A 24,903-nucleotide genomic window follows, 5' to 3' on the forward strand; every position below is an offset into this window, starting at 1 on the left:
AACTTCATGGAAATTTTTAACAACCAATCTATCTATGATATTTAGTGAATAAAATCTTTCAAAGATGGAGATTTCATATCAAATTTTCAAAATTTTGAAAATTTCAATTTCTTGGGAAGAAAAATCTGAAATCCAGGAGACCTGGAGAAGATGGGCGAATGGAACTTCATGGAAATTATTAATAACCAATCTATCTATGATATTTGGTGGATAAAATCTTTCAAAGATGGAGATTTCATATCAAATTTTCAAAATTTTGAAAATTTTAATTTCTTGGGAAGAAAAATCTGAAATCCAGGAGACCTGGAGAAGATGGGCGGATGGAACTTCATGGAAATTTTTAATAACCAATCTATCTATGATATTTGGTGGATAAAATCTTTCAAAGATGGAGATTTGATAGGAAATTTTAAAATTTTGAAAATTTTAATTTCTTGGGAAGAAAAATCTGAAATCCAGGAGACCTGGAGAAGATGGGCGGATGGAACTTCATGGAAATTTTTAATAACCAATCTATCTATGATATTTGGTGGATAAAATCTTTCAAAGATGGAGATTTGATAGGAAATTTTAAAATTTTGAAAATTTTAATTTCTTGGGAAGAAAAATCTGAAATCCAGGAGACCTGGAGAAGATGGGCGGATGGAACTTCATGGAAATTTTTAATAACCAATCTATCTATGATATTTGGTGGATAAAATCTTTCAAAGATGGAGATTTCATATCAAATTTTCAAAATTTTGAAAATTTCAATTTCTTGGGAAGAAAAATCTGAAATCCAGGAGACCTGGAGAAGATGGGCGAATGGAACATCATGGAAATTTTTAACAACCAATCTATCTATGATATTTAGTTAATAAAATCTTTCAAAGATGGAGATTTGATAGAAAATTTTCAAATTTTTGAAAATTTCAATTTCTTGGGAAGAAAAATCTGAAATCCAAGAGACCTGGAGAAGATGGGCGGATAGAACTTCATGGAAATTATTAATAACCAATCTATCTATGATATTTGGTGGATAAAATCTTTCAAAGATGGAGATTTCATATCAAATTTTCAAAATTTTGAAAATTTCAATTTCTTGGGAAGAAAAATCTGAAATCCAGGAGACCTGGAGAAGATGGGCGGATGGAACTTCATGGAAATTTTTAATAACCAATCTATCTATGATATTTGGTGGATAAAATCTTTCAAAGATGGAGATTTGATAGGAAATTTTAAAATTTTGAAAATTTTAATTTCTTGGGAAGAAAAATCTGAAATCCAGGAGACCTGGAGAAGATGGGCGGATGGAACTTCATGGAAATTTTTAATAACCAATCTATCTATGATATTTGGTGGATAAAATCTTTCAAAGATGGAGATTTGATAGGAAATTTTAAAATTTTGAAAATTTTAATTTCTTGGGAAGAAAAATCTGAAATCCAGGAGACCTGGAGAAGATGGGCGGATGGAACTTCATGGAAATTTTTAATAACCAATCTATCTATGATATTTGGTGGATAAAATCTTTCATAGATGGAGATTTGATAGGAAATTTTAAAATTTTGAAAATTTTAATTTCTTGGGAAGAAAAATCTGAAATCCAGGAGACCTGGAGAAGATGGGCGGATGGAACTTCATGGAAATTTTTAATAACCAATCTATCTATGATATTTGGTGGATAAAATCTTTCAAAGATGGAGATTTGATAGGAAATTTTAAAATTTTGAAAATTTTAATTTCTTGGGAAGAAAAATCTGAAATCCAGGAGACCTGGAGAAGATGGGCGGATGGAACTTCATGGAAATTTTTAATAACCAATCTATCTATGATATTTGGTGGATAAAATCTTTCAAAGATGGAGATTTGATAGGAAATTTTAAAATTTTGAAAATTTTAATTTCTTGGGAAGAAAAATCTGATATTTGGTGGATAAAATCTTTCAAAGATGGAGATTTGATAGGAAATTTTCAAAATTTTGAAAATTTCAATTTCTTGGGATGAAAAATCTGAAATCCAGGAAGGAAATTCATGGACATTTTTAACAACCAATCTATCTATGTGAGCGGATGAAAGTCTGTATGTCAATAAAAAAAACACTTATATATTTTATTTGTTTAATTAATATAAATTTACATAAACATGTACAACATTTATTGTTAAAAATAATAAAAATAATACATATACATACATATTTACACATATAGTTCATAGTTTGAAAAAAATGGATTCCAATGATATTGGGCATATACATAAATATTACATTACATAAATATTACATTACATAAATATTATATTACATATATATTACATTACATAGATAGTCTATACAGTAGACTAGACAATAGACTGTACAATAGACAGGACAATAGGCTGGACACTAGACTAGACAGTAGATTAGACTATAGACTAGACTATAGACTAGACTATAGACTAGACTATAGACTAGACTATAGACTAAACTATAGACTAAACTATAGACTAGACTATAGACTAGACTATAGACTAGACCATAGACTAGACTATAGACTAGACTATAGACTAGACTATAGACTAGACTATAGACTAGACTATAGACTAGACTATAGACTAGACTAGACTAGACTATAGACCAGACTATAGACTAGACTATAGACTAGACTATAGACTAGATTATAGACTAGACTATAGACTAGACTATAGACTAGACTATAGACTAGACTATAGACTAGACTATAGACTAGACTATAGACTAGACTATAGACTAGACTATAGACTAGACTATAGACTAGACTATAGACTAGACTATATACTAGACTATAGACTAGACTATAGACTAGACTATAGACTAGACTATAGACTAGACTATAGACTAGACTATAGACTAGACTATAGACTAAACTATAGACTAGACTGTAGGCTAGACTATAGACTTGACTATTTATATAATTTTACTTATTTTCGCAAAATATGCATTTTTGGTTTGTTGTATACATTTTGGTTTTATATCTGTATTTAGTGCAACTTAAACAGGATGGTCTTTTACATTCTTTACATACAAAAATAAAATTATTGGCTATATCACCACAATGTACACATACTTCAGACATGTTATCAGAATGAGATTGTAGAGAAAGTTTTATTTTCTCTCTATAAATATTTGGATCAATCAAATCTGTTAATGACTTATTGTAGAGTATAGCTTCCACATATTGGATCAAAAATATTCCACAATTAAAGCTATCCTTTTGTAAATCGTGTGGAATTTTAACATTTTCCCAAGAATTTTCACAGATATTTAATTTTTTTTTGAATATATCAAACATTTCATTTGATTTTAGTGAATTATTTTCCAGTGAATCTAAGAAGCTAAACTTTTTATTTTTTGTATTAATATAAACTAACGTATAATGTTGTTTATACACTATTGGTATAAATAAAAAGTCATATTTGTCTAATTGTATATTTAAGTTATTATCAAAATAAAAAAAAGTTTTTCCCTCCTCTGTTGATAAAGAATATGCACACATTTTACTTTCGTTAATTAAAATAGTTAAATAAATATCTATTACATTATTATATATACATTTTTTTGGATTTAAACTTTTGTATTCGATTAGGTCTATTGTTAATGGATAGAAAACTGTTTTATTTTTGTAGACTTTCCGGTATGAAAACAAAATGTATCGTTTATCCTTCAAGGATCTTTTCCACATGGAACTCTGGTTTAATAGTTTCTCGTATACCATCGATTTATTTATTTTTTGTTTGTCCACTTTTAGTACTTTCCTCCACACATCTTCCTCTAGATCCGGAATTTTGTTTTCCTGTTCAGAATCAATTTCTTCTGAAATTTCATTTGCCGGTATTTTCTCCGGAATATTGTGTAAATATGTATTTTCAATATCTTGAATTTTCGCGTTGATATATACATATATTTTTCTTATGTAAGCTGTGGCAACATTATTTTTTTTATTTTCCATAGTAACATGCTTTGTAATGTTAAAATAACTTTCAACAGGGCTGTTGGAAATTCTGGTATGTTTTTTGTCTACGAATTTTCCCATTATATTGGTCCATAGAGGGGCATAAGTGGCATATTTTTTTAATAAAATATTTGTTAATTTTTCGCTATAAAATTCATTTTCAATTGTTGGTTCTTGCTTTGTTTTTTTAATATTATTAAATATTTTTAAGGCCGTTAAATAATATGGATTTTTTTTATATTGAGCGCAACGTAAGTCTGCGGTATCCTTGCTCTTGCAATCTTCAAAATCCATAAAATCTTCTATATTCATTGTCTTTAATCCTTTTTTTAATGCCAATATTGAGTTTTCCACGTCTGAATCTACATATTTGTTTACTAAGACAACTAGCATGTTTCGAAACCAATTAATTAGAATTTTGAAATCGCTTATGTTAACTGCAAAATTAAACTGCCACTTATAAAAACGTCGTATGTCTTCCTTTTTGAAACATGACTCTATATCTTTATAAGCAATACGTATTAAGTGGGCGCAACATATTTGTATAACAACAATTTTAACGTTAAACAAATTGCTATTACAAATTAAATACGTTTTTGCTATATATTGCTGCAAATTATGAATATTGTTATCCTTGTTGAACACCCTAGCTACAGCATTCATGGTAGGTATACTAAAATCGGTGCAAATTCTTTTGCATAGAGGCCATTTAATCTTGTTTTTTAAGCAATATATTCGAATATACATAAGGAATCGTTCTATATCGACTGAACGGTGGTTGCTGAGTAGAGACTCTGCTATTGGGATCAATATACCCCTCTCCTTTTTTGCCCTCGCATGCGCCAGCAGAGTATACAAAAAAATACGCTTTGAATTTTTATTGAATTTTTTAACTACACTGCCAGTAGCATCAAAAAATAGTGTTCCTCTACTGAGTTTTATTAACTTTTGTTTGTTTTTATGTAATAAGTTAAGCTGTTTTTTTGAAAACAGGTAAATTTCCATAGGATTGGCAATGTGCTGTATAAAATTTGTCCAATTTTTATCATTTTGCATTTTATACAAATCAATGAACATATCATTGTCCCGTAGTAAAGAGCGAAGTTGCTGGGATTTAATTTTTCTTCCAACATCTGGTGTAGGCACTTCCTGGTCATTTCCTTGCTTCACCAATCTTGCATTTTGTTTACATAACTTTTTGTTTCGCCAATTTGAAGCTTTCTGATTTTTAAGCTCATATTTCGCTATTACACGACGAACACTACGTATTTGTTGGTTTTTTAATTGTTTTGGATGAGCGATCGTAGATCCATCAGATTCTATTCTACCGCATACTCCATTTTTCTTAACTTTAATAGCAAAGCGGTAACGCCCACACCCATTTTTATGATAAATGCATTGTGCGTATAAGTAAACAATATTCTTTTGTTTATTCCACGTAGAGCTAGAGTATATAATCGGACACACTTTATTAAAGCTCTTAAATTTTTCTCGTATTAAGTCTTCTAAAAGTGGAACGATGTTTTTAAATTTTTTAAAGTCGTCTATGTATTCATTTAAAAACAAAATTTCTTTTTGTGAAAACAAAATTTCAGCTTCAAACTTTTTATATACATTACTTTTTTTGATATTAATACTATCTTTAGCAGTTAAATCTATATTTTCAATTTTTTCGTTAATGACGCTTTTTCTCAAAACTAGGTATTCTTCTATTTCTTCTAATGAGGAGTTTGTAATTTCAATAGTGCTTTTATTAGCAGTAGACGTTGGATGGACTTGGCATTCTTCCTCTCTGACTAAGGAGGAGTTTGTTAAATCAATGCTGTTTACATTAGCGGAGCTGCTTTTATTAGTAGTAGATGATAAAGGATGATTGTGATATTCTTCACAATTAATGTATGTATTAATGCAGCTTATATTATTAGTGGAAGAGAGTGGAATGTTATCATTAAAAATTTCTGTATCCAAAAATGACGATTTTCCAAAAACAATGGAGTCAATAAGATCAACGTTTAATACCCCGCTAGCATTAGAGGTATCTTCTATTTTGATTGCAATTTGACTAACATCAGTGATATCTATAAAATTATTTTCATCGATAATTACTGTATACAATAACTTTATATGATGTTAATAGTTCTTACCATTAGAAATGTTATCAGTCTCGTTTGAAACAATTATATTCGATTTCTGCTCTACTTTTTCTATACAATTGATATTGTTATTATCATTACCCCTACTTTTGTCAATATCCATATTAAGAATGTTGATGCATTTTTCGTAAATATAAGGCATTTTAAAGTTGTTGCACATCGTTAATAATTGAATCTTTAGATCATTAATTAAAACATTTCGTTTATCCTAAAGAAGCACAAAAATGTTTAAAAAAATCATATACACATGGAGGATTACGAAAAAGTGAATATTGTTTCAACCATTTAAATAATAATACAAGGCAGAATACACTGTGCAACAATAACATCGAAAATAACTGATAGATATTAGTAAAAAACTTATGTTTGTAATCTTTGAACCTTAATACCTCGCATAGCATACATGGGATTAATGCTGACTTTAATCCCCTTACTTTTAGACCCCAAGACGAAGCTTTCTGGTAACTTTCATTAAACTATCTAAAATTCCCCAGTTTGCAAATTTTTCTTACTAATTTTCCTAGGGTTTTCATGTTAACGGTTTTTTGAATTACTAATAAAAAGGTACGATTTTGCATTAAATGCAATAAAAAAAGTTCGGCCATGTTTATGAAATTTATTTCCATACTTTATATAGAAAAGAAAATATAATCATTTTGGATTTAATGCAATTTTAAAAAATGCATTCGAGTATATGCAAAATAAACTAAAATCCTCATCATTTTTAATCTATCAAACATAAATGCATTATTTTCAGTTAATGATTTGTATTAATTCACAAGTTAAATAATCTAAAAAAATGTGTACTTAGTTTTATAAAAAAAATATTTTTTGAACAGGTCTTAAAAAGCGAATTTATCCACGAATATTTAAAATATTTGGGTAAATTACAAATTTTGCGGCTTTTGCTAAAAATGATTCACGAGAAGATAATTGTTAGACAATGTTTACACAAAATATCGCTGATGTGCTGTTAAAAAATTTTCATAATTTTTTGAACCCTAAAATCTAAATTATAAAGAGAATTTTCTATATATGTAGGTACATATAGATTACAAAAAGATATACAAAGAAAATTTGTTTTTATGTGATAATTTAGACGTATACAACTTTATTTTCTTTTATCATAAAATGTGTGCCGGCAAAAAAGACTGCATCCTATACTAAAGATAAAATAATTCCTATTAACAGAGTTTTAAAGAAGTACCATGAACTACTCCAAAGATATTTAAAAACAAGTATGAGTGCTATATTCGGCTGTGCCGAATCTTATATACCCTTCACCATAGTGTATTTAAAACATAAATTTTTTTATAAATTTTAAATTTTTTCCCTACTACATTAATATTACATCAATAGCTAAACATAAAGAACAACAACAACGCTAAACGAAATAAAAAACAAAATAAACAAGGCATCTAAACCAACATACATCTAAACATACATAACGAAAAACACAGAAAAACAAAATTAACAACGCAATGACGCCAACAGCATCCAAACAAACTTATAGGTATAAACCCTTCTCACGAAGGAGAAGGGTATAAAAATAAATTATCAAATGTCAAAATATGCGCTTATTGTGTAAGATCGCAAATAAGTTTATAAATATGTAAATATAATTTTATTAGTTAAGAATATAGGTATTATCTTTTTTTGATATTACAATATTTTTGTTTCGTGCTAATTTTAAGTCCACATTATACTTTTTATAGGATTGACCAGTTGTGACTCCGAACATGTCTATTACATATCACTTTTGGCTTTGAAAAAGTTATTTACTACATTCGGAATTTTTTGTATATTAATAGAATCAATAAAACTTTCCTTTTAGTTAGGAACATTGATACATTATTTTACCTCCATACAAACATGGCTACCCTAATATACATACGTACGTACATACATACATACATACATACATACATACATACATAAATACATACATACATACATACATACATACATACATACATACATACATACATACATACATACATACATACATACATACATACATACATACATACATACACACACACACACACACAAACATACATACATACATACATACATACATACATACAAACATACATACATAGTTAATCATGGTAAAATTGTATCACTTTTTATTTTCCTTAAACATGCATTTGCATATTATAGGTACTAACAACAGAAATGAAATAACTAAATACTTATATCAACAACATTTTCCCACACCTAAAGACATCAGTTAAAAACACTAGCCTTCCTACTACTAGTACTGTTAACTTATAGTTCATTATATTTCATCTATAAAGGGTAACACATGTAAGAGTATTTTGAGATTCCATAAGAATTATGTATTTTCAAATTCGAAATTACATACATATACATACGAACATATTCTTCTTTTTCGTAACCACTTGTAATTTATATTTAATAATTTTATATAGGTACTTACAATGGATTTAAACAAAGCATATAATCTTTTTTTTTGATTATAAGTAGGTTTTACTTTGGTACCAAATTCTGCAACAATACTATTAACTTTATCAAAAAAGTCTAAGAACAGTACATTGTTTTTCCACTTGTTAAAGTCATTGAATGAAATATTAGTTTCTTCTTTTTTATTCAAAAAATAGAGTTTTGCAAACAATATAAAAAATTTTTCTTTATTCATTTTAAAAATCACAATTTTGTCAAACACAATTCTAAAATCTTTTTATATGCTACTTCCACCACAAAATATAGAAATGTTGCACTGAAGTTACCAAAAATTGTAACTGCTGCATTCGTTACCAGATGTCATAACTTCATAAGTGCAAAATAATTCGGGATTAATTAATTGCACTTATACCTTTAGTATAAATATATATCTGGTAAAAATAATTTGATATTGAGAATGTGGTTGTTAGCATTTAATTGTTTAACGTTCCTTGAAGATCAAACATTTTAATTTTTTTAAAAATTCAATTTAAGTACGAAATATTTTTTCTTTTAAAATCTCCTCACTCAATTTTTGACAACGAAACAAGTGGCATCTTCATAATTTAAAAATGAGTGCTAGAAAAATGCACAAATTTTTCTTTGGAAAAAAATGTAACGATAATTTCTTACATTTTTCTCACAAAAAAAAAAAAAAACACTCAAAATCAAGAGGTATACGAAAGCACAAGTGATCATTTAATCTTTTAAACTCCACTCACTTAATAAACTCTGCGTAAAACATTTTCAGAAAGAGTAAGAAAAACAACGCATACTTACTCATTGACTGATATTCTCAATGAGTGATTTTTATAATTTTAGTTTTCTCTCCTTATATTGCGAATTAGCAGAACTATAAGTTTAAGTCGGTGTAGTCAGATCATATACATTTTGGCATTGTGTGCTCACTTTTTTTAAAGTACAATTGACATTTAATATTCTATTTAAAAATACAATTAAAGTACAAAAACATGAATAAGCCGTTTTCGCTACTTTTTTATATGATTTTTTCCTAAATAGAAAATATGAACATAAAGCTTTTACACAAAATTACTTAAAAATTTTAAAGAATATGTACATATGTAATTGATAAGTGGAACCATATTACGGTGCCAAATTTTAGTTTTGACCTACCTACCTAAAAAGCAGAATAAATCTTTTCTCATATTGGTAAAAACCAAAGTGCTATCCTAGTTTTACAAAAAATCATCTCCAAAACCACCGACAATAGTTTAATACTCTTTGAGTTAAAACAAAACAACAAACAGAATTTCTATACCAAGCATGGAAAATTCAGTACCTTTGCACATTATTAAATTCTTTTTGATAATGTAAAATACCGCTGTACAAAAACGACATTTTCCGCACTTTTTCTAATTTATAAACTTTAGATATATACGTAGTCCACATAGTAGCCAATAGACTAATATATAGCCTTCAGTCTATAGTCTAATCTATAATAATAGTCAGTATATATTCGTGTTGCTAATTAGTTTATTACTTTAACACCTAAAAATGTACTATTTTTGTCATAATACTTTTTAAAAATTTTAAGTCTCCATGCCTGCTTCCATAGAGAGTAAGAAAAATGTCTTTGGTTATTCACCAGGAATGGCAAAATAAATTTTCAAATTGTACCAAACAGCATTTAAAATTGTACTTTTTTAATCCGATTGTACCAAATGTATATTTTTGGAAATTTATATCAATTTAAAACAAAAGCACTTCAAGTCGACTTCTACAGTCAGTCAATTATGTAAAAAGGATTGTGTAAAAAGGAAATTAATAAGTCAATATACTACTTAGTCCATTGATTGGGAAATGGTCTATTATATAGACTAGTCGGCAGACTGTAAACAAGTACAAGAGTAGTTATTATACTATTATCTCCATCTTTGAAAGATTTTATCCACCAAATATCATAGATAGATTGGTTATTAATAATTTCCATGAAGTTCCATCCGCCCATCTTCTCCAGGTCTCCTGGATTTCAGATTTTTCTTCCCAAGAAATTAAAATTTTCAAAATTTTAAAATTTCCTATCAAATCTCCATCTTTGAAAGATTTTATCCACCAAATATCATAGATAGATTGGTTATTAAAAATTTCCATGAAGTTCCATCCGCCCATCTTCTCCAGGTCTCCTGGATTTCAGATTTTTCTTCCCAAGAAATTAAAATTTTCAAAATTTTAAAATTTCCTATCAAATCTCCATCTTTGAAAGATTTTATCCACCAAATATCATAGATAGATTGGTTATTAAAAATTTCCATGAAGTTTCATCCGCCCATCTTCTCCAGGTCTCCTGGATTTCAGATTTTTCTTCCCAAGAAATTGAAATTTTCAAAATTTTGAAAATTTGATATGAAATCTCCATCTTTGAAAGATTTTATCCACCAAATATCATAGATAGATTGGTTATTAATAATTTCCATGAAGTTCTATCCGCCCATCTTCTCCAGGTCTCTTGGATTTCAGATTTTTCTTCCCAAGAAATTGAAATTTTCAAAAATTTGAAAATTTTCTATCAAATCTCCATCTTTGAAAGATTTTATTAACTAAATATCATAGATAGATTGGTTGTTAAAAATTTCCATGAAGTTCCATTCGCCCATCTTCTCCAGGTCTCCTGGATTTCAGATTTTTCTTCCCAAGAAATTGAAATTTTCAAAATTTTGAAAATTTGATATGAAATCTCCATCTTTGAAAGATTTTATCCACCAAATATCATAGATAGATTGGTTATTAAAAATTTCCATGAAGTTCCATCCGCCCATCTTCTCCAGGTCTCCTGGATTTCAGATTTTTCTTCCCAAGAAATTAAAATTTTCAAAATTTTAAAATTTCCTATCAAATCTCCATCTTTGAAAGATTTTATCCACCAAATATCATAGATAGATTGGTTATTAATAATTTCCATGAAGTTCCATCCGCCCATCTTCTCCAGGTCTCCTGGATTTCAGATTTTTCTTCCCAAGAAATTAAAATTTTCAAAATTTTAAAATTTCCTATCAAATCTCCATCTTTGAAAGATTTTATCCACCGAATATCATAGATAGATTGGTTATTAAAAATTTCCATGAAGTTTCATCCGCCCATCTTCTCCAGGTCTCCTGGATTTCAGATTTTTCTTCCCAAGAAATTGAAATTTTCAAAAATTTGAAAATTTTCTATCAAATCTCCATCTTTGAAAGAATTTATCCACTAAATATCATAGATAGATTGGTTATTAAAAATTTCCATGAAGTTCCATCCGCCCATCTTCTCCAGGTCTCCTGGATTTCAGATTTTTCTTCCCAAGAAATTAAAATTTTCAAAATTTTAAAATTTCCTATCAAATCTCCATCTTTGAAAGATTTTATCCACCAAATATCATAGATAGATTGGTTATTAAAAATTTCCATGAAGTTCCATCCGCCCATCTTCTCCAGGTCTCCTGGATTTCAGATTTTTCTTCCCAAGAAATTAAAATTTCCAAAATTTTAAAATTTCCTATCAAATCTCCATCTTTGAAAGATTTTATCCACCAAATATCATAGATAGATTGGTTATTAAAAATTTCCATGAAGTTCCATCCGCCCATCTTCTCCAGGTCTCCTGGATTTCAGATTTTTCTTCCCAAGAAATTAAAATTTTCAAAATTTTAAAATTTCCTATCAAATCTCCATCTTTGAAAGATTTTATCCACCAAATATCATAGATAGATTGGTTATTAATAATTTCCATGAAGTTCCATCCGCCCATCTTCTCCAGGTCTCCTGGATTTCAGATTTTTCTTCCCAAGAAATTAAAATTTTCAAAATTTTAAAATTTCCTATCAAATCTCCATCTTTGAAAGATTTTATCCACCAAATATCATAGATAGATTGGTTATTAAAAATTTCCATGAAGTTTCATCCGCCCATCTTCTCCAGGTCTCCTGGATTTCAGATTTTTCTTCCCAAGAAATTGAAATTTTCAAAAATTTGAAAATTTTCTATCAAATCTCCATCTTTGAAAGATTTTATTAACTAAATATCATAGATAGATTGGTTGTTAAAAATTTCCATGAAGTTCCATTCGCCCATCTTCTCCAGGTCTCCTGGATTTCAGATTTTTCTTCCCAAGAAATTGAAATTTTCAAAATTTTGAAAATTTGATATGAAATCTCCATCTTTGAAAGATTTTATCCACCAAATATCATAGATAGATTGGTTATTAAAAATTTCCATGAAGTTCCATCCGCCCATCTTCTCCAGGTCTCCTGGATTTCAGATTTTTCTTCCCAAGAAATTAAAATTTTCAAAATTTTAAAATTTCCTATCAAATCTCCATCTTTGAAAGATTTTATCCACCGAATATCATAGATAGATTGGTTATTAAAAATTTCCATGAAGTTTCATCCGCCATCTTCTCCAGGTCTCCTGGATTTCAGATTTTTCTTCCCAAGAAATTAAAATTTTCAAAATTTTAAAATTTCCTATCAAATCTCCATCTTTGAAAGATTTTATCCACCAAATATCATAGATAGATTGGTTATTAATAATTTCCATGAAGTTCCATTCGCCCATCTTCTCCAGGTCTCCTGGATTTCAGATTTTTCTTCCCAAGAAATTGAAATTTTCAAAATTTTGAAAATTTGATATGAAATCTCCATCTTTGAAAGATTTTATTCACTAAATATCATAGATAGATTGGTTGTTAAAAATTTCCATGAAGTTCCATACGCCCATCTTCTCCAGGTCCCCTGGATTTGAAAATTTGCATCCGTAAACTTTTTTAGATTTTTAAGATTAAACAATTGGATAATTTTAAAGAAATTTAATATGTGACTTTAATTTTTGGAGTGTAGGAGGTTGGCTACCGCTGTCGTCGCTAGTGGTCCATTTGGTGTTTGAATGTGTCCAAAATTCCATTTTGAATGCTCCCACCTTATCCTAAACACCCTAACAGTGCTCTGTTAGCATTTAAACATAATTCTGTTAATGTTGATGGTTTTTGTCTCGGATAATAAATTTCGAAATTTAACTTCACATCCATTGATCTCACTATTGCTTTATTTGGGGACATATAGGAGCAGATTGTCTACCTTCTAGTTTACTAGGAGATACCAAAGTAGACAGCCTTTTCCACTCGCTATGACAAATAAGCTTATATTATTATTATTATACATTAGTGAAAAATTCTGTCTAAAAAGAGAAACTTTGTCTCTTTCCTAAACTGCCGGAAAGGGAGCCTTTTAATGTGTTTTGTGTGGGTAGTAGTGGTTTAATTTTTAAGCAGACTGTATTTATACTTTACGGTTTTGATCATTATGCGTTGGTTGTTTGAGCAACGAATTTATTCTTTTGGTTGCTTGACTAACTGTCTGTCAGTCAGTCTTATATTGCCTGGTGTTTTTGAGTCTATATGCGTGTGATTATCCGCCTGTCCGTCCGTTCGTCTGTCTGTCTGCCATTAATATTATTTTTCACTTTAGTTTAACGCATTGTCATTGTTTATTTTATATGCTGCCACAACCATGATGCTGTTGATGCTTCATTGTATTTATCTCATTTTGTGCAGCATGTGTCTTTTGTCTTTTAATGTCTCATAGTAAGTAAGATTTTTTGGGGTAAAAATTTTATATATATATAGACAACATTGACAATCAAACATCAAGTAGAGGATCAAACCCTAACAGACACTTAATTTTTTTTCTTTCTTTCTTACATTTTTGTTATAAAGCCAGATAATGCTAATTTTATATGTTTGTTTGTAAGTATTTAATATTAAAATTGTAACAGATGCAGCCAGTTTTGTTAGTTTTTTTTCGTATTCGTATTGGATTAAAAATGAAGGCGTTTCAATATTAATTAGCACCATCATAATATAATGAAGACTTCAAATTATTGAGGAAGTAACATGGTAACTGCAATTTAAATTCGTAGTTACTTTTATTGTGGAGGGTTTTAAATGTTTGATGTTTTTTTTTTTATGTGGGAAAATTAAATTTTCATTATTTGTTAAACATGCTGTAATTAAGAGATTTTATGAAATAAAACGTTGTCTTTATGTTTGGATGCTCTTTTTTGGGGGAAAATTTTACTTAATTGGTAACAAATAAGTGACATTTTGTAGGATAAATGTAGATTTTAGTATTAATTTTATAAAAAATATTACAAAAGTTATTTTTTCTTAAAGCAAAATCAAAACCTATTTATAGGATAAAGACGAAAATCTTTTTTCTATGAAAAAGTACGAAACAAAACTTTATAAAGCTTATTTTAACATAAAGCTTATTATATAAAAAGTTTTTAATACAAAAAAGCTGTTTTTAAATAAAGTTTTATAAAAAAGCTTTTGATATGTTTTTGAGTATGTAATGATGAAATTTGTTTTTTTTTTTAATTTTTTTTATAAAAAAGTTTTTTTTTACTAAAAGTTTGTTATATAAAAGAGTTTTTTATATAAAAGCTCATTTAATGTAAAAAGCTTCTCTATATAAAAAAAGCTTTTTGTGTGAAATATAATTTTATAATAAATGTGTTGATATATATAACCTATTTTATGAAAATTTATTTATGAAATATGTATATAAAAAAGTTTTGTATAAAAAGCTTTTTAAATGAAATATAATTTTAAGAAAATGTAGCTTTAGAATTTTTTTTATTTAATATGGTATGATATAAAAAGAATTTTTTTTTATAAAAATTACTTTTTTTGAAAAAGTTTATTTTAATTTTTTTATTGAAAAAGCTTTTATATAAAAAAAATATTTTTATATGAAAAAAGCTTTATAAAGCTTTTGTAAAATTTTTTTATTTAACAATTTTTTTTTATGAAAAATATCCTTTCCATCGAAAATACTTTTTTTATGAAAAAGCTTTTTTATAAAAAAAAACTTTTTATATGAATTATAAAGCTTTTGTAAATTTTTTATTTAAAATTTTTTTTTTTGTGAAAACTATCCTTTTCATCGAAAATACTTTTTTATGAAAAAAGCTTTTTATATGTAACAAGCTTTCTAATAACAAAGCTATTATACAAAAACAAAACTGTTTATTTAAATTTTTTTTTATAAAAAAAGGTTTTTTGTTTAAAATAAAAATGATTTTTTAATAAAAAAAGCTTTTTTTCGGAAAAAGTTTTTATTACATAAATTTTTTGAGAAAAAGCTTTTTAAAGGATAAAATATTTATATTTAAACATTATAAAAAGCTTTTCAAATTGAAAAATTATTAAAAAAAGCTTTTAATGAAAATGGTTTCTATATGGAAAAAGTCTCTTTTTATTGATTGAAAAAGCTAAATAAAAGCTTTTTTATGGAAAAAAATTTTTTATGAAAAATATTTTTATCAAATTAGGTTTTATGCCAAAAAAATTATTTTTATGAAATTTTTTATTAAAAAAGCTTTTTGATTTAATATACATATATTTTAGATAAAAGCACTTTCTGGATGGTAAAATATCTTTTATAAAAAAGATCAAAAAAGCTTCTTTATAAAGAATATTCTTATTATTTTTTTTTATAAAATCTAGTTTTTATTTCAAAAAAGCTTTTTTTTAGAAAAATTTTATTGAAAAAGTTTTTTTATTGGAAATGTATTTTTGAAATCATAATTAAAATGCTTTTTCAATAGAAAATATGTTTTTCACAAAAAAGAAAGCTTTCTTATAAACATTTTGATAAGAGAAAGATTTTTATGAAAAATATTTTTATAAATTCAGGTTTTTATATTGAAAAACCTTTGTGGTGTAAAAATTTGTAATAAAAAAGCTTTTTTAATTGGAAAATAATAATAATAATAAAAATACATTTTAGATTGAAACAATAACTTTTATGAAAAAGATCGAAAAGCCTTTTTTTTTATTTAAGTAAAAGCTTCTTTATGAAAAGCATTTTTATGAAGAAAGATTCTTTATGAAAAATATTTTATATAAAAAAAATTATAAAAAAAGCTTTTAAATGGAAAATTATATTTTTATTAAAAATATCGACAACCCACTTTTCAAAGTAAAAGCTTATTTATGAAAAGTTTTATTATGGAAAAGTTAGTTTTATAAGAAAAGTGTTTTGGTGAAGAAACCATTTTAAGAGAAAATCGTTACCAAAAAGAGTTTTTTAGAGAAAAAAGCTTTTTCATGAAAAATTTTTTTTGCGGAAAAAGCTTTATAATAAAAAATGTTTTTTTTTATTTGGGGAAAATATTTAAACATAATTTTTTATACAAAAAAGTGCTTTATCATATAAAAAGCTTTTCCCTTTAAATGTTTATTGTTTTTCGAATCAATATAATTGTTTGGGATTAACATAATTTAAAGTTTAAAAGTGAACTAAGATAAGCTTTGAACATAATACACGTTTAGTAAAGAAATTCTAAGAATTTGAAAGCTCTTCATTTCATTTTAAATAATAATGAACAAAATTAAACAATACTCGTGCTCAAAACATAAATCAATCAGTCGATCAATCATTAATAAAAAATAAAAGTAAACAACTTGAATTAAACGCAATAAAGTGATAAAGAAGAGAAGATATGGAGAATTTTGGACTATTATTGTTATACAGTTGCATTTTATATATAGCAGTTCACACTACACAATATTTCGATAAAAATATATACACTAAAATAATTCATATTGGTTTTCATTACAGCAAATATTTTCTTTCAATTGGAGTAGATTTTTGAATAATATGATTATATTTTTCATTAAGTTAACTGCTAGTTAACAAAGTAACAAATATTATATTGTTCGTGTGAACGCAACATTTTAATCTTAAAGAAATTTTCAATAAAATTTTGTAAAATCTTTCTTTTTTATACCCTAGACAACTACAGAGGGTGTTATGGGTTTGTGAAATATGGGACTTACATTCTACCAATTGGCAGAGTACATTAGTAGTCCGTCCGTCCGTCCGTCCTTCATCCTTCCATCCTTCCGTCCGTCCTTCCGAATGACTGTATAAGTGTTGCAATCAAAGTATAGGCTTATGGAAACTGCTGTCTCCTGATATAAAATCTAATCCAAAAGTTACTTCATCATGAAGTAGTGTTCCACATATTCGTTCTTATTGGTTCGTATTTTCCTACTTGTTTTTCTTTTTGTTTTATTAAAGCTCGAATGATTTTTATGGGCGATAATTTAATTTGCGTATGTCAGACACAATCAATTTTTTTTTTTTTATTTTTTCTGCTACTACTCTAGGACAATCGGAGACCAAGCAATCCATTTAAATAATAAATCCAAAGATACCGCAAAGAAACAAAAAGAAAAACATTCTTGTTGATTATTGACGAGCACAGATAATAATTGTGATAATGATTTTAAAAGACATTTTTATAGGGTACTAAAATGTATTTTATGGGTTATATTGTTGCGAAATTTTTGTAAACAATAAACCTCAATTAATCGAGAATAAATAAGAAAAATGTTTATAGAATTTTTGCTACAAATTGTTATTTTAGAAAGAATTATCACTATTTAACAGTGATAATAGTAAAATAAGACTACAAAAGCTATAGAAATAAAAAGGTGTAAATTTAGTTTTAAATTATCACTATCACTGTTTATTGGCCTTTAACATAACAAACATAAACAACATTTTATAGACTTTTAAAAAAATTTTGCAAAAAAATTATCACATCAATTTGCTCAAATACTCATCACTTTATTACTTAATTACTCAGAGTGATAAAATTATCATCAAAATTTTTTAACACAAATTAAATTTGCTGTTTTAAACTAAAAATCCATTTACATAATTAATGCTATTTTTCATAAAATTACTAATTTTAATTTAGTATTTTAAATCCATCACTACTTTCCCCAACAAACTAAACATTTCAACTATCTCTGTGTCCTACAGCCGTGATTTTTTTTTTTCTCTTCAGTCCTTGACAAATTTCATTTAAATTTACACCTTGACTAATTTAAATTTTTGACAGCTGGATGCTGATAAACATCATCAACATTATGTTTAAACAAATAAATAATTTATGTTAAAAAAAAACACAAATCATTATAAACATTTTTACAAAGTAAAAATGTAAATTTTTCATCAAAAACCTTAGACTTATCACTGGTAGCTAGCATGTAAATTTCAATTTAAATATAATGTTCAATACAAAATTCTAACAGCATTTTTAAGTTTTTTTTTTGTTTAACTAAAAAGCAAAATAAATAAATTGAAATGGCAATAAAAGCAAGCAACAAAAAGCAGCAACAGCATCATATGTAAGTGAGTGACAAATGTAAATTTGAATTTACTATATCACTTTGTTGTCACATTTGTATAAAAAATTTCGTATGTATATTTTATATGAATACATTTGTTTTTTATGCTCCCTCCATAAAGTCTAGCTACCAGCTTGGACCACTTTCCGAATTGATTGAGATATATTAATTCCATAATGTGGACTATGAACTGGTCTATAGTCAAGACAAGAGGTTTGACAATAAATTACTACATAGCCTGCAGTAAAGTCTATAAGTAGTATAGACAGAACTATTGTATAGACTATAAACTAGACTATAGACATGTATATGGAATAGACTATAGGGCAGACTATAGGCTAGACTATAGACTAAACAACAGACTAGACTATTGATTAGATTATAGACTATACCAAAGACTAGATTATGGCAGGTAGTTAGGTAGGTAGACTATCGACTAGACTAGTCTATAAACCAGACTATAGAATAAACTAGATTATAGAGTAGACTATAGGCTAGACTATATACTATACAATAGACTACACTATTGATTAGACTATAGACTAAACAATAGACTAGACTATTGATTAGACTATAGACTAGACTTTAGACTAGACTATAGACTAGACTATAAACTAGACTATAGACTATACTATTGACTAGACTATAGACTAGACTATAGACTAGACTATAGACTAGACTATAGACTAGACTATAGATTAGACTATAGACTAGACTATAGACTAGACTATAGACTAGACTATAGACTAGACTATAGACTAGACAATAGACTAGACTATAGACTAGACTATAGACTAGACTATAGACTAGGCTATAGACTAGACTATAGACTAGACTATAGACTAGACTATAGACTAGACTATAGACTAGAATATAGACTAGACTATAGACTAGACTACAGAATAGACTATAGAATAGAATATAGACTAGACTATAGACTAGACTATATGCTAGACTAGAATATAGACTAGACAATAGACTAGACTATAGACTATATACTAGACTATAGACTAGGACTATAGACTAGACTAGACTATAGACTAGATTATAGACTAGACTAGACTATAGACTAGACTATAGACTAGACTATAGACTAGACTATAAACTAGGACTATATACTAGGCTATAGACTAGAATATAGACTAGAATATAGACTAGAATATAGACTAGACTATAGACTAGAGTATAATCTAGACTATAGGCTAGACTATAGACTAGACTATAGACTATACTGTAGACTAGGACTATAGACTATACTATAGACTAGACTATAGACTAGACTATAGACTAGACTAGACTAGACTAAAGACTAGACTATAGACTAGACTATAGACTAGAACTATAGACTAGACTATAGACTAGACTATAGACTAGACTATAGACTAGACTATAGACTAGACTATAGACTAGACTATAGACTAGACTATAGACTAGACTATAGACTAGACTATAGACTAGACTAGACTAGACTAGACTATAGACTAGACTATAGACTAGACTATAGACTAGACTATAGACTAGACTATAGACTAGACTATAGACTAGACTATAGACTAGACTATAGACTAGACTATAGACTAGACTATAGACTAGACTATAGACTAGACTATAGACTAGACTATAGACTAGACTATAGACTACTATAGACTAGACTATAGACTAGACTATAGACTAGACTAGACTATAGACTAGACTATAGACTAGACTATAGACTAAACTGTAGACTAGACTAGAGACTAGACTATAGATTAGACTATAGACTAGACTGTAGACTAGACTATATTTCATACTATATACTTAACTATAGATGGGACTACTATTATAGGGTATCCTATAGTCAACCATAGTTAACTATATTTTAATATTAAAATATTTTAGATAATGCCTTGTTTTATTTAAATGTGATGTCACATTTTTTTAACAAACAAAATAATACAAAATTGTTTTTATTCAGCTTCAAAAACAAACAAAAATGACACACATAATTTGTTAGATGAAATGTTTCAAAAGTTTTTTTGTTTTTTGAGAACGTGACAATGTTTTTTTCTGTTCGTTTTTTTAAATATAAAAATCTAAACATTATTTGCAGCTTTAGGGGGTACTACGTTTTCTTGTACGATTTGTTTTTGAGAGGGGGTTTTGTATAGCAAAATAAAAAACAATATACAGTTTAAATTTATTTCATTTTTATATGAAATTGTTAAGTCGTTACGTTTTTTGTTTATTATTGCAAAACATAAACAATAAAAAATATTAAATGTAACATAGAATATAATAAGAAAAAAAATTTAATAAATTTTATGACTTGACGCCATAGAAGACAAACAAAAAAAAAATATTATAAACAGCAAATAAACATTAAAAACGTGACTGTAGGTTTTTTATTCGAAAAAGTTTTGGAAGGCTCTTCTCTAGTTTCGAAATTCGAATTGTAACAATATTGTAACAAATTTATTGTAGCTATAGGTAACGAAAAAGCTTAGAGCTTTTGCAACAAAATTCAACTACGTAGTTAATGTTTTGACTACGTTATTGAAAGTAGAAGTTTGGTAAGAAAAGGACTAGACTGTATAGTAGGAAAAGGACTAGACTGTATAGTAGACTAGACTATAGACTAGACTATAGACTAGACTATAGACTAGACTATAGACTAGACTATAGACTAGACTATAGACTAGACTATAGACTTGACTATAGACTTGACTATAGACTAGACTATAGACTAGACTATAGACTAGTCTATAGACTAGACTAGAGTATAGACTAGACTACAGACTAGACTATAGACTAGACTATAGACTAGACTATAGACTAGACTATAGATAGACTATAGACTAGACTATAGACTAGACTATAGGACTAGACTATAGACTAGACTATAGACTAGACTATAGACTAGACTATAGACTAGACTATAGACTAGACTATAGACTAGACTATAGACTAGACTATAGACTAGACTAGACTATAGACTAGACTATACTAGACTATAGACTAGACTATAGACTAGACCTATAGACTAGACTATAGATTAGACCAAAGACTAGACTATAGACTAGACTATAGACTAGACTATAGACTAGACTATAGACTAGACTAGAGACTAGACTATAGACTAGACTATAGATTAAACCATAGACTATATAGTCTATAGTCTAATTTATAGTCAATAGCCTAGTTTATAGTCTAGTCTATAGTCTAGTCTATGGTCTATATACTATAGGCTATATATAGTCTATAGTCTAGTTTGTAGTCTAGTCTATAGTCCAGTCTATAGTCTAGTCTATTGTTTTGTCCATAGTCTAATCTGTAGTCTAGTCTATAATCTAGTCTATAGTCAGGTCTATAGTCAAGATTATAAATTAAATTTCTGGTCAATTGCTTTACTATTCAATTATTGAGATTTGTAATACTGAGAGTTTTTCGAAATAAGCAGTAATACTTTACCTGGTAATGAATAAAATAAGCACTTCCTTACCTGTAAATAAAAAAGGATTTTTGATTAGCTGACTTGTCTTCGATATATTTGGTATTTTTTCAAAAGTATTTTTTAAGTTTTTATTAAATAAAATAATTAAAAAAATGTAATTAGCAAAGTAAATACACGTCATTACCAGGTAATGACTAACAAATTACTAACTGTTTAAATCCTCTTTTATGGAATTTATTTTTAAGTTTTTTACCGCCTTATTTGATGTGGTTGGTTGCCTTAAAGAAAATCCTAGGCCTGCATACATAAAAATTTCTGATTCATATAAACACTAAAATTTTGTTGCAACATGTGTGTTTTAAGTCCCCAAGACTATTTTTCTTAAACATTCTTAAGATAAAAATTGTATGTTTATATTAAGAAATAAAAATTTTTGTTTATTTAGTTAACAGTCAGTCTGAGTGCTCAGTTTCATTCCGGCTAAACAAGGACACTTGTAAAAATAATCATCACTATGATCATCATCATCATGTTCAAATAAATATTCATAAAACTCATAAACAATTTCCTTTGAAAGGCCCCACAAAGTAAAATTACTCTTAAATATAAAGAAAACAATATAAAATGTCTCAACATATGGTCAAGTGGTTGTTTAAAGGTCGGTTTCTCTACAAAAAAAACACAAAATCTTAATTCACAAATATTTCAAGATTTATTTCTTTGTCTCATATTTAATGCAGCTTGAAATGAATTGTTTCAGAATTTTACACTTTTTTTGCTTTTGAGAAAGAATTTCGGAGTTAAATCTTGGGCAGATTATATTGCAACATGTGTTTTGTTGTGTAAATGACATGAAAATCTGGTGTAAATACAAAATATACAATATGTAGCAGCACAAAGCAACATAAATTCTTTAATAAATCGTACAAGTCTTAAAACCACAAGATAGAAAATGTATATATACAGACTCATTTCCCTTTCATATAATGCAGATATATGTATTTGTATAAGAGGAGTAAAAAAGATTAAACAACCGAGAAAAAAAGTCTGCTGGAAAATGCAACAGAGAAAAAAGATTAAATTTACATAAAGCAAAATACACCCCTTTTGCATTCCATGATGACAAACTCTCTTAAATAAAAGATCAAGAAAACAGCACCAGGTCAAAAAAGTATATTTTCGAAAAATCTTTTAACTTCGTTTAACATTACTTTTCTTCAAATCTAAACTTCTTAAAACCCCCTCCCTAGATTTTCTTTTTTCTAACTGATATAATTTTCACCACCATTAAATACTTTTTTCTATATGTACATTTTCATCATTTTGCAAAAATCAATAAATTTATAAGTACAAGAAAATCTCTTTTGGTAGCAATATGCAAAAGCATACATATTGATGTAAGCGTGTTCAGACAAGTTCTTAAATCATGCATAAAATACTATTTTGCATAAGGAAAAATTACAAAATAAGTCTCGTTTTTTTTTTCTTCTTAATACAGGCGGAAGCAGAATATTGAAATAAAATCATATTTTTTTTAAATGTTTAACTTGGCGGAAATTGTAAGTACTTAAAAAGTATAAAACTAAAAAGCTTATAAAAATACTTTAGGAAAAATAAAAATTTATAATAAGAATCTTAAAAAAAATCTAAATTTAAAAAAAATATATATTACAAGCATTTTAAGGAATCGATTTTCTTTTAGGCAAATGTCTAGGGACATTTACTATATAAGTGCTATAGAAGATACTTTTCCATAGACAAGTAATATAGAAGACACACTACTATAGACAAGTGCGATATAAGACACTTTTTCTTTGACAAGAATCTATCGGAGACCCTATTCTATAGATAAGAATCCATGACAGATGATAATCTAAAGACTAATATCGGTAGAAGACACTCTTCTGTAGAAAAGTGCTATAGAAAACTCTCTTCTATATACAAGTGCTATAGAAGACACTCTTTTATAGGTAAGAATCCATGACAGATCCTCTTCTACAGACTAGTATCGGTAGAAGATACTCTTCTATAGACAAGTGTTATAGAAGACACTCTTCTATAGACAAGTGCTATAGAAGACACATTTCTATAGACAAGTGCTATAGAAGACCCTCTTTTATAGACAAGAATCTATCGGAGACCCTATTCTATAGATAAGAATCCATGACAGATCCTCTTCTATAGACAAGTATCGACAGAAGATACTCTTCTATAGGCAAGTGTCTATAGAAAAAACTCTTCTATACAGAAAGGTATATAGAAGGCACTCTACTATAGATAAGTGCAGGCGCGCATCCAACTCAAGAGTTTGGGGGGATCCGCGCCTGGACAAGTGTCTATAAAGTCTCTCTTCTATAGACAATTGTCTATCAAATACACTCTTTTATGGACTTCCATCTAAAGACAAGATTCTTCTATAGACACGTATCTATGGAAAACACTGATCTATATACACTTGTCTGCAGATAAGTGCACTTCTATATACAGGTGCCTATAGAAGACATTCTTCTGTAGACAAGTCTCTACAGTACACACTCTTCTATAGACTAGTGTCTATAGAACACACTCTTCTATAGACTAGTGTCTATAGAACACACAATTCTACAGAAAAGTGTCTATAGAAGACACCCTTCTATAGACAAGTGTCTATAGAAGAGACCCTTCTATAGAAAAGTGTCTATAGAAGACACCCTTCTATAGACAAGTGTCT

At 27.7% G+C, this 24,903-nt stretch overlaps 1 protein-coding gene across 1 annotated transcript in view; it reads right to left on the minus strand.

Moving 5' to 3' along the window:
- Positions 1-24,903, minus strand: part of LOC119609146 (roundabout homolog 2-like) — a gene marked incomplete at its 3' end in the record, with an annotated part of 186,598 nt that overhangs the window by 129,393 nt on the left and 32,302 nt on the right. The gene's annotated exons all lie outside the window — the stretch shown is intronic.

Source organism: Lucilia sericata, unplaced genomic scaffold (genome assembly GCF_015586225.1).
Source record: "Lucilia sericata isolate MDLA Ls3-8-SP2 unplaced genomic scaffold, ASM1558622v1 Contig000940F_arrow, whole genome shotgun sequence".
Lineage (NCBI taxonomy): Eukaryota > Metazoa > Arthropoda > Insecta > Diptera > Calliphoridae > Lucilia > Lucilia sericata.